Raw genomic sequence first — 10678 nt, 5'->3', positions numbered from 1 at the left:
ACCCATGCATAATTATCCGTTCTAGTAAGGGCAACAATATACTTACTCTTTTTCTACTTGATTTTAACATATTTGGACTTGTATCAAAGAGGCTTTATCAGACTTAAACTTAGCTAATCTAGGTTATATATGAATGTTAGAATATGTAATATTCCCTTGTATTCATTGTATTCCTTGTATATCTCTATTTCAGTTATAGTTTCCATATTTCTAGAACTACTTAGTTATGTATATAAGGGACGTTGTATTCTGTGAATCAATCAAGGAAGATATTATTCCCCTCAAAAAAAATCAAGGAAGATATTATTCTATTATGATAATCAGAGCATAGGTTGTATTTTTCCCCCCTCTTTTCTAAACCTAGCCGTCTTCCCCAACGAGCCATCCTCCATGACTGTCGATCCCAAGAACTCGTCCAATCTTCTCTCTCTTAACATAAAACATCATGTTCCCCTCATTCTTGACGTTGAAAACACCCATTACTCCTCCTGGGCCGAGCTCTTCAAAGTCACCGCTCGCGCCAACACCGTCCTCCATCATATTATCACCCCTGCCGAGCCACCGGAAATTAAGGACAAAAACGCATGGGATCGCGTCGACGCCGTAGTCCTTCAATGGATTTATGGAACCATATATGAGGACCTTATGCTCACTATCTTAGAACCTGATTCTACTGCTAAACAGGCCTGGGAACGTCTTCGAGACATTTTTCAGGATAACAAACATTCCCGGGCCGTATATCTCGAACAACAATTCTCTAACACTCAACTCGAGAATTTTAAAACCGTTTCTGCATATTGCCAGAAACTGAAGATGATTTCTGACCAGCTCGCCGGCGTTGGCTTTCCGGTATCCAACCAACGTCTCGTCCTCCAACTTGTGGCCGGACTTACTGATGCATATGATAGCAATGGTTTGCCGACCTGAAGCACGGCACAAGGAAAAAATGGCACGGAACATGCACAAGGCAAGTAAGATACGACACAAACAGATACTATACAGCTCCGGCACTATCGAACAACATAAACGCTCTGTGCTAATATTGAAAAATAAACTCATATATAAAAAAACATTCAAAGAAACCACTAAAATATGTAAGTAAACCAAATAACAAACATGTACTCCCTCCGTTTCAAATTATAAGGCATGTAGACCACTTTTACGCATATTAAGAATTTAGTTAGTTTTAGTTAGATTTGCATAGGTAATAAGAATTGACATTAAATATTGTATTCATAATAGAAAATAACCTATAATCTTATCTTGATAGTATAAAATTGCATTTAATTTTACATTGGTAATGTAAAACGCGTTATATTTTGAAACAAATTTTTTTAGCTAAAATGCGTTATAATTTGAAACAGAAGGAGTATTAACTATGCAAAATCTTTTGATAAATTCCAAGAATAGCTGAATTTAAGAAATTTATACACATTTTGACTATCAACTTCACGTCTTTTTTTTTTTCAAATTGAAAAGTGAAGCCTTATTCTATGTTCCACTTTGAACATGCTAAGGCTCGGGCTTGATACTATGACACTTTAACATAGCTCATAGTCTCATAGACTATCTTGATGTCGTACTTTTTTAGATGGAAAATAACGATACAAAATACGCACTTTGGTATTGACAGAATCAAGAATTTGAAAGTTTATGGCATGAAGGCAGGAGACTATTCCATATAGTAGATATATGGCCTTGAAAAGTGGTATATAGTATATACCTTAAAACTTAGGTATCAAAATGGTGTAGTCTAAATAAGAATAAAATGATTAGTTTTCTTTGCGAATCATAATTATTCGTTGATGCTTCTAAATCTTCTTATCACCATTTTATGCGAAATTATCGATAAAAAAGGATGACAACTACAAAACAAAAGAGCAATATCACCAAGAATTAGAAAAAAGCACAAAGAATGGAATTACATTAGTTTTAGACTTTAGAATTGACATATATATATAACAACACTTGAACTTAAGATCAAGAAAAGCATCTAATACAAGTTAATTAGTGTTTCTGATCTGCTCATGCTATTTTATAAAGTTCAATGCATGTAATAGGAATTAGGGAAAAGAATTAATCAAGACAAAATCAAGCAATAGGTTTAAGAAGGAAGATTTTTTGGGTTCTGAAATGTTTCAAGAAAAAAAAGATTGTTGGAGACTTGGAGTATCGAAATTATCGTATTCACTCAACATTACCGAATTTTCGCTTTTCCTAAGGCAATTGAAATACATTAGTAGGAGAATAAACCTCCTTACAAATAAAAGAAAAGAAAAAAAAGTTTTAATCTTCTTAAATTGCGTTTGTCCCGTCAAAAAAAAGAAAATGCGTCGGGTATATTTTTACACATTAACCTGAATTTTAAAAACAAAATTATATTAATTAGTATTTATAATTAATTTTATATTTACATATATATACTTTCTTGAAGTCAAAGGTTATATTGATCAATGATTCACGACCTTGTTTGGTAAAGCGAGGTTTGAGGCATAATTAAAGGTTTGAACTTATATTATAGAATTTAATTAGTCAATCTCTAAGCTGAGTATTTGATAAAAAGAGATTTCAATTAGCTGATTAGGCCCCCAAAAAACTCTTTTTGAAAAAGTTGGAGGATAAGCTTTTTGACATTAGATGTATGAGAGTAGATGAGTTAATTACATTTATGTCCTAAAGATGTTGAAAATTAAATCAATAAACAAAAAATATATACAACAATATGCATATGTCATTATTGGTCATTTTACACAATTATGTAGCAACCAACTACTTATACAAGTAGTTTGTATAAAAGTACTTGTATAAGTAGTTTTTTTGAATGAGAAATTTCATTAATTGAATGCCGTTTGGCCTTCAATTAATGAAATTTCTCATTCAAAAAAACTACTTATACAAGTACTTTTATACAAACAACTAATACAATAAGCTATTAGCTACCCGCTAATACAATCAGCTAATAACTATTCGCTAATTACCAAATAGGGCTAATTATTATAATTTATTATGTAGAAAATATAAAATGAGTTGGAAGATTATTTCACGCGCATAATCCAATACTTGCACAACTTTTTTTTCCACTTATCTCAAGTGTTTGATTTAACACTTCAAGTTGAGATTTGTAAATACTCAAGGGTATCATTCGGATCAACAACTAATTATGAATTATAAGAGGAATGCTTTGATACATAGATATTAGATAATTGAAACCACGTGTCTTGTACAATCATACTGCACATGACCCATTTCTTAAATTGAACAAATCTTCAAGATATAATATACTCCCTCCGTCTTTTTTTATTTGCTACAAGCAGTGGCGGAGCCAGGATTTTAAACTTGGGGATACGATGAATAACAAATTAAAAATACTCTCATGTATATTACAAACGATTTAATATAACAAAATGACAAGCCAAAAATTGTTGAAGATCGGGTTCTCTCATTCCCTTTGATTTTTTAGATCTAGATGCATGACTCATTATTTTCTATAATCAATTTATAAAATCTAATTAATACAATTTACATACAAAAACATAAATTAAAGTATCACATACCACATATTCCACAAACTAATTCATCACACAAATTGAAATACTCCAAATCACTTACTCAATAATTCAATTAATATTTAGTAATTACCTAGTTTAATCATTCAATCGTAAAAACTAAATTACAAAGAATGATTTTTCAGATTTTATAATTTATTAATTATAAACATATAAATTATATGTTAATGCTATGAAATACAAGAATACAAGATATATTATGCAAAACTAACTTTTTTAAAAAAAACCTGCGAATTGCGATTTGCGATGCTCTGTTTTCCGGCGAGGCGGCTTCTGGCGGAGGCACGACTGGCGGTGTTGTGCTCGGTGCGACGCGCAGTCCGCGACAGTGATTCCAGTGTCGGTGGTGGTGGCTCACTGGCTGTGACGCTGTGTTCTTCAGTTCAGACGTTCAGTCTTCACGGTGTACCAATAGTGGTATTTGGGTTGGGTAAATTGGGTAGTGATAATTCTGGGAGAGAGAGAGACTTTTTTTTTAATTTTGAATTAATATCAGATTTAATTTTGGGAGGGAGAGATATTTTTGTTTTTTAGAAAATGTTAATTAATTGTGGAGAGGCCCACCAGTAAGGCTGTACTTTTCCTCTTTATTTTGATTCCCTATGCTTTATGCTTACATGTCACTGTGTGTCAGTCTCACATTTAATGCCAGAAAAATAGCCGTTATTACTATACTGATTTCCCATTTCCCACGCACCTTTCCCAGTTTCCCTTACAGCCTTACTCATTTTGATTTTTTTTTTTAATAATTGCTTCAAAATTTTTTTTCATTCCGGGGATGCGGCTGTACCCCCACCGCCACTGGCTACAAGCACTTTTTCACAAAGACCAAGGAGGGAGTGGGGACCATTGACATAAATGGAATTAACAAAAAAGCAAATAGGTAAATTGTGAGACCTATGTATTATATATGGAAACATTTACAAAATCAAGAAGGGAGTGATGGCAAATTTGTAAATAAAGTGTGGGACCTATGTACTATATATGGAAATATTTGCAAATGTAGCAAATAAATTGAAACACCCCTAAATGGCAAAATGTAGCAAATAAAAAAAGACGGAGGGAGTATTACATAAGACCGACAATCGGAAGAGTTACCGTTTCATCTTCTTGATGTGCAAAGTTTGTATATCAAGATGCATTATTGTAAGTAAAATATCATTAATATTAAGGGTGCGTTCTATTCAACTTATTGGCCCTGAACTTCTTGGACCTTATCTGAATTGAACTTATTGAACCTGAACTGAACTTATTGGAACTTATTAAACCTGATTGTACCTGATTCAACTTATTGGACCTGATTGGAACTTATTGGACTTTATTGGAACTTATTGACCTTATTGAAACTTATTAGACCTTATTGGCCCTGATTGAAACTTATTAGACCTGATTGGACCTGATTGAAACTTATTAGACCTTATTGGACCTGATTGAAACTTATTTGACCTTATTAGACAAAAAAATTGACTATTAGTAATATAAATATTACCCCTAACGTAAATACTACCCCTCAAAATTTATTATTATGAAGTAATAATTAATAAAATTCATCCTTTAAAAAAATATTTATTATTAATTATCTCTTATGATAATTAATTTAACAAAAAAAATTGACTATTTATATATTTAACATGTTATCTCTAGTTATTTAAAGAAGAATTGCAAAATATTGTAATTATAATAATTATTATTATTATTATTATTGTTAACCTTAATTATTTGACCATGATTATAATATTATTTAATAGCAATATGAATAATCAAATAATAGACAATAATACAAGTATAATATTATACATTGTGGTACTTTAATAAAAAATTCTAATAATAACATAATCAGCTAATAGTAATATGAATAATAAAATAATAGACATAATACAAATAAATAATAAATAGACATAATATAAATAAATTATAAAATAATAGACACTAATACACGTATAATACTATATAATCATTGTGGTACTTTAATTAAAATTCTAATAATAACATAATCAGCTAATAGTGCTATGAAATTATGAATAACAAAATAATGGACAATAATACAAATCTTTATTAAACATTGACTATTTGGACCTTATTGGACCTTATGAGACCTGATTGGAACTTATTGGACCTTATTAGACCTGATTGGAACTTATTGCACCTGATTGGAACTTATTGCACCTGATTGGACCTTATTAGACCTTATTGGAACTTATTGCCCTTATTAGACCTTATTGCAACTTATCTGAACTTATCTGAACTTATTGGACCTGAAGCTTAATTTTTTAAGTTGAACAGAACGCACCCCAAGTTATAGTGGTCAAAATATCCAGTTATAACTTACTTTTATTTATTTTTTAAAAAAATCACAGCTATAAATATCTAATCTATACGACTTAATAATCACTTGATATTAACAATATGTATGTACGATAATGCCACTAGACGTACATCCCGACTAAAATAATCCCTACGATTAATATTCTTGACATCTTGTTAATATCAAGTGAATAATATTAAGTCGTATAGATTAGATATTTATAGTTAGTTTATTTTTGTTGGTTATCTCTAGCATGTTATGAAATCTAGACATTTTTCTCATCATTCTTCTTATTGATGTTTGTCTTAGATATAGGCTTGTCAAGGAGTAGTTTCAATTGCTATTTTGAGTTTCGATACTCTAGGGCCCAAGTAGTAGTAAGTTGAATATGTCTAGCAAGAAGCAAACTTCTTCATTACTTTATGAGACTATATTAAGGCCATACATCGTATTTCTCGTTGATGAGGTAGCAAGATGTCCAATGGAAGTAGTCCCTAGATTACATCATAAATGCTATATTCTTTTAAATCGAAAATAGTTGAATTAACTAAGTGATCTTGACATAGTGGTTGCTCACTTTGTCTTTTAATCAACTAGTTTTTAGGCCCGGGCTACGCTCCGGGTACTTATATTGTTCATCTATTAATAATTTAATTTTAAAATGATTACACCATATATCACTTGGTGTAGTGGTAAATGTATCTTAATTCTTATTAATATGTCATTTGATCCTTTGAACTTCATCTCCTAATTCGTATTCTCGACAACAACAATAAGATTTGATTAGCATCAAGAATAATTTATAATGCTGCCCCATTAATTACGAAGTAGAGGACTCTAATGATCATGGTAAATTTCGAAAGGAGGGATGGAGGAAGGGAATGACTGCAAAAAAAGAAATCAAAAAGAAAAAAAACTTTATGGCTAAAATAGGCATTAAGTGCCACATTACTAATTGCAATACATATCTAGAATTTTGTGGAACATGAATCACTAAAAGATGTTAGATTAAATGGTAAATTTTTGGAAATCCTTACTTAAGGTCAGGTTTCGAGTCCAAGCTTCAGCATATATATTTTTTAAAATAATGATACATGATTTAATTACTAATCGTACATATCTATAATTTTTGGAAACATGAATCACTAAAAGATGTTAGATTAGATGGTAAATCTTTTGAAATCCTTACTTGAGGTCAGGTGTTCGAGTCCAAGCTTCATCATATATATTTTTTAAAATAATGATCACATGAATTAATTACTAATTGCAATACATATCTATAATTTTGTGGAAACATGAATCACTAAAAGATGTTAGATTAGATGGTAAATCTTTGGAAATCCTTACTTGATGTCAGGTGTTCAGTCCAAGCTTCAGCATATATTATTTTTTAAAATAATGATCACATACTTATTCTTTGGTAAGACACGTGGGGAAATTGACAGATTGAGGGTGCCACGTGGCACATAGACTTTGCATTAGAAATTTGAGGAGAGTGCCACGTGGCATCTAGGCATTCTTCCGCACGCCTTTTAATATATATGTATAGATTGGTCGGGGGTTTGATCCTCAACCTTTGGAATGGAAAGAGATTATTGCACATCCCTTTACCCTTAAATGTAGCACTCGGGGTGAGGAGATTAATCACTGCTATCGGCGGTGGATATCTTGGTTGTTCACCAAAAAAAAAAATTAGGTTAATTGAATTGAATTGAAGTAAATTAAATTAGATTGAATTGAATTAGAATTGTGAGAAGAAACTAGTTGAATGAAAATTAAGTTCAAAAAAATAGAGCCTAAATAGTGATGTATTGATATTGGATTTGGATAGTGTAAGCTCACAATATTATCTAGTTAGTCTTTGTGAAGGTGGAAAAGGGGTAGTTCGCCTTTGGTTGGGCCTTGTAAGAATGCATCCCAAATAACTAAATAAGTTGTGCTCACTTAGTCAGTTTACAAAGTTTAGAAACAAATAAAGAGAGAAAATTAATTTTCATGTCAAAGAAAGGAAACAATAATCATGCTAAGTGAGTTTAAATTTTAAATAACGAATCTATTAAATAATTTTCATGAGCTTGTATACATATCTACGCCAAAAAAGAGTCTGATCATATACAAGGCTAAACTAATTTCAACCTAAAATCTATTGATAGTATATTTTAGTCAGAGCTTAGACAAGCATGTTTATTAAAAAAAAAATATATACACAACATAATCTTAAACTTCATTAATTAAATGTATGAACCACGCTCAAAATAATGTGTAATTTATTAAAAGATGTTTTTAACCAAGGAACGACACACGTGACACTTTTCTAGGGTGTTTTACGTGTCATCCATATTACAATAAAATAGTAAATGCATTTAATTCCATGACTTCAAGTTTATATACCATAGTCTTTTTTTATGGGTTATATACTATAGTATTAACCACTAAACTAAATGATATTTAATGATATTATTTTAAAGTATAAAAGATTAATAATGAAAAGTATAAGTACACCCTATAAACTAGTTGACTCATTAACACCTCTGTTTGTCTGTGATTTCGTTGGTATCTGTATATACTAACCTTTTAAAACTTGTACAACTTCAAAAAAAAAATCTTGACAGCTTCAAACTTGTATTAGTAGCATTACCCAAATTAATACATACACACGATGAACATAAACGATTAGATTTTGAGCATAAAGACCAATACCAATGAACATGTATCAACGAAGATGTACTTATGTTTATTTGGCTTGTAGAAATAATGTATTCATTTAATTTGTTATTCATGCATATTTAGCTTATTAACCATATATATCTACGCATCATATTTTACACACAAGCATGTGCACTATCTACGTTGGTAACATTAGTGTTCTTTTCGAGTAAATTGAATCAAAACGGTTAAAATAGTAGTTTCGTGTAAACAACTTATAGACTTATAGTATATGGATGATTTATATTAATTTCTTATGAAGGGTAGCTATGTAATAAACTCCTTGGACCTTGATTAAGGATGATTTCTAGTTAAGAATCCTACTACAAAATAAAATATGAAATTTTAGTCCATTTTCTTGTGAAAAAAGAGAGAATTAACAAGAAAAATAGATCAAAAGAACATTCAAAGAGCTAGTAAGGACCTAAAGTATGAGAGTTTTTTCCAACAAGGACCTTAACAATTTTTTTTGATCTACTAAGGACCTCATATGTACTATGGTTACATTTTCCATCCAATATTATTAACGTTGTTTTCTTTTTGTTTTAAAAAAATTGAAATGGCCCCACTAACTCAATTATTCTTTATCTCTTTCCATATTCCTCTTAATTTAACTTTAACTTTTTTTTCCATAAAACTATGAGTATTTTTATCAAATTTGATCACATGAACATATTTTAAAAAATTATCACATGTGTGTATTTTCAAAGATTTTCTTTAATCATATGAGTATTTCTTAAAATTTGGACTACTTATAAGTATTTAATAACATATAAGCCCTTTAGCTAATGTTATATATTCACCTCTATTTACATCTTATATATTCTTAGAGTAATTGTCTCAGAAGAACTCTAAAGAATCGATAATTATATCTCTCTCAATTCTTTACCTTTTTTCTCTTTTCTCTCTCGGACACTAATAAAAAGTCTCGGGACAGTAGTTAATGAATTCATGCCACAACTATTCACAAAAGCAGGATAAAGGGCAAAAAAATAAGGGGTAAAAGAAAAAAAATACAGAAATATAAAGAAAAATAAGAACATGTATTGCAATCTAGTCAAAATAGTGGTTCATATTGTCAAAAGAAATTTATTATAAAAAAAACATACCCTACTAGTGATTTCTTTTAAATACTACTCGTATGGTAAGATGATTTTTTGAAAAATACCCTTATACTTTGTATTTTTTTTAAATGCCCATATTGCGAGAAGCTATATTTTAAAATACTCATTTGGTAATTACTAATCAGACCCTACACAACCGTCCAACCCTTTGTCTCTATCTTAAAATATATCATGTTTGTGTAGGTCGTAGCTCTCATCCACCATCTTTACAAATAAAATTTTCCTAAAAGTTAAAATTCTTTTCCTCTATATCCTAATTTTTTCCATTGATAGTGCAAATTTTAAAATGTATCCTCTCGCAATGTGGGCATTTTTAAAAAATAGTGATACTGGTATAACGGTATTTTTCAATTTTTTTTTTTTTGAAAAGATACAAGTAAAGTTTAGGGAACTCTTCTCTCAAGAGTATACCCTAAACTATCTAAAGTAACTAAATAATTTAAAAATGATCATATGATCAAAGAATGTATCTTAAAGTACCAATTTGACAAAAATACTCATAGTTTTATGAAAAAAGAGTTAACGTCAAATTAGGAGGAAGATGGAGAGCGATAAAGAATAATTGAGTTGGTGGGGCCTTTTCAATTTTTCAAACAAAAAATAAACAAAGTTAATAAAATTGGATGGAAAATGTAACCTATTGGATGAAAAATGTAACCATGGTTAATTTGAGGTCCTTAGTAGATCAAAAAATTGTTGAAGTCCTTGTTAGAAAAAATTCTCATACTTTAGGTCCTTATTGGGTAGTTAACTCAGACTTATAGTATATGAATGATTTATATTACACAAGTTATTAAAAGAGACGGTCTAATTTTATGTTAAAATTAGACTAACTTAAGTTTATCATTTTATTCAAAAAGCCCATCACTTTATTCAAAAAGCCCATTACTTATCTTCTTTCTATTGAGCTTAATATGTTGCCTAATTTTAAATTAAAATTAGACGGTCTCTTATAAGACCATTTATATTAATTTCTT

General features: G+C 30.1%; 1 long non-coding RNA gene across 1 annotated transcript; it reads right to left on the bottom strand.

Annotated features, from left to right (window-relative positions):
• Positions 1–281: 281 nt before the first annotated feature.
• On the bottom strand, positions 282–3881 carry LOC104906391 (uncharacterized). The gene is made up of 2 exons (XR_007271594.2): positions 3794–3881; positions 282–923 (listed from the first exon to the last, which is right to left on the bottom strand). It is a non-coding gene; the product is annotated as an uncharacterized LOC104906391 (long non-coding RNA).
• Positions 3882–10678: the final 6797 nt, after the last annotated feature.

This window comes from Beta vulgaris, chromosome 2 (assembly GCF_026745355.1).
Source record: "Beta vulgaris subsp. vulgaris cultivar EL10 chromosome 2, EL10.2, whole genome shotgun sequence".
In the NCBI taxonomy this organism is placed as follows: Eukaryota; Viridiplantae; Streptophyta; class Magnoliopsida; order Caryophyllales; family Amaranthaceae; genus Beta; species Beta vulgaris.
The sequence above is the reverse complement of the archived record's forward strand: the minus strand, read 5'-3'. Positions and strand labels throughout refer to the sequence as shown.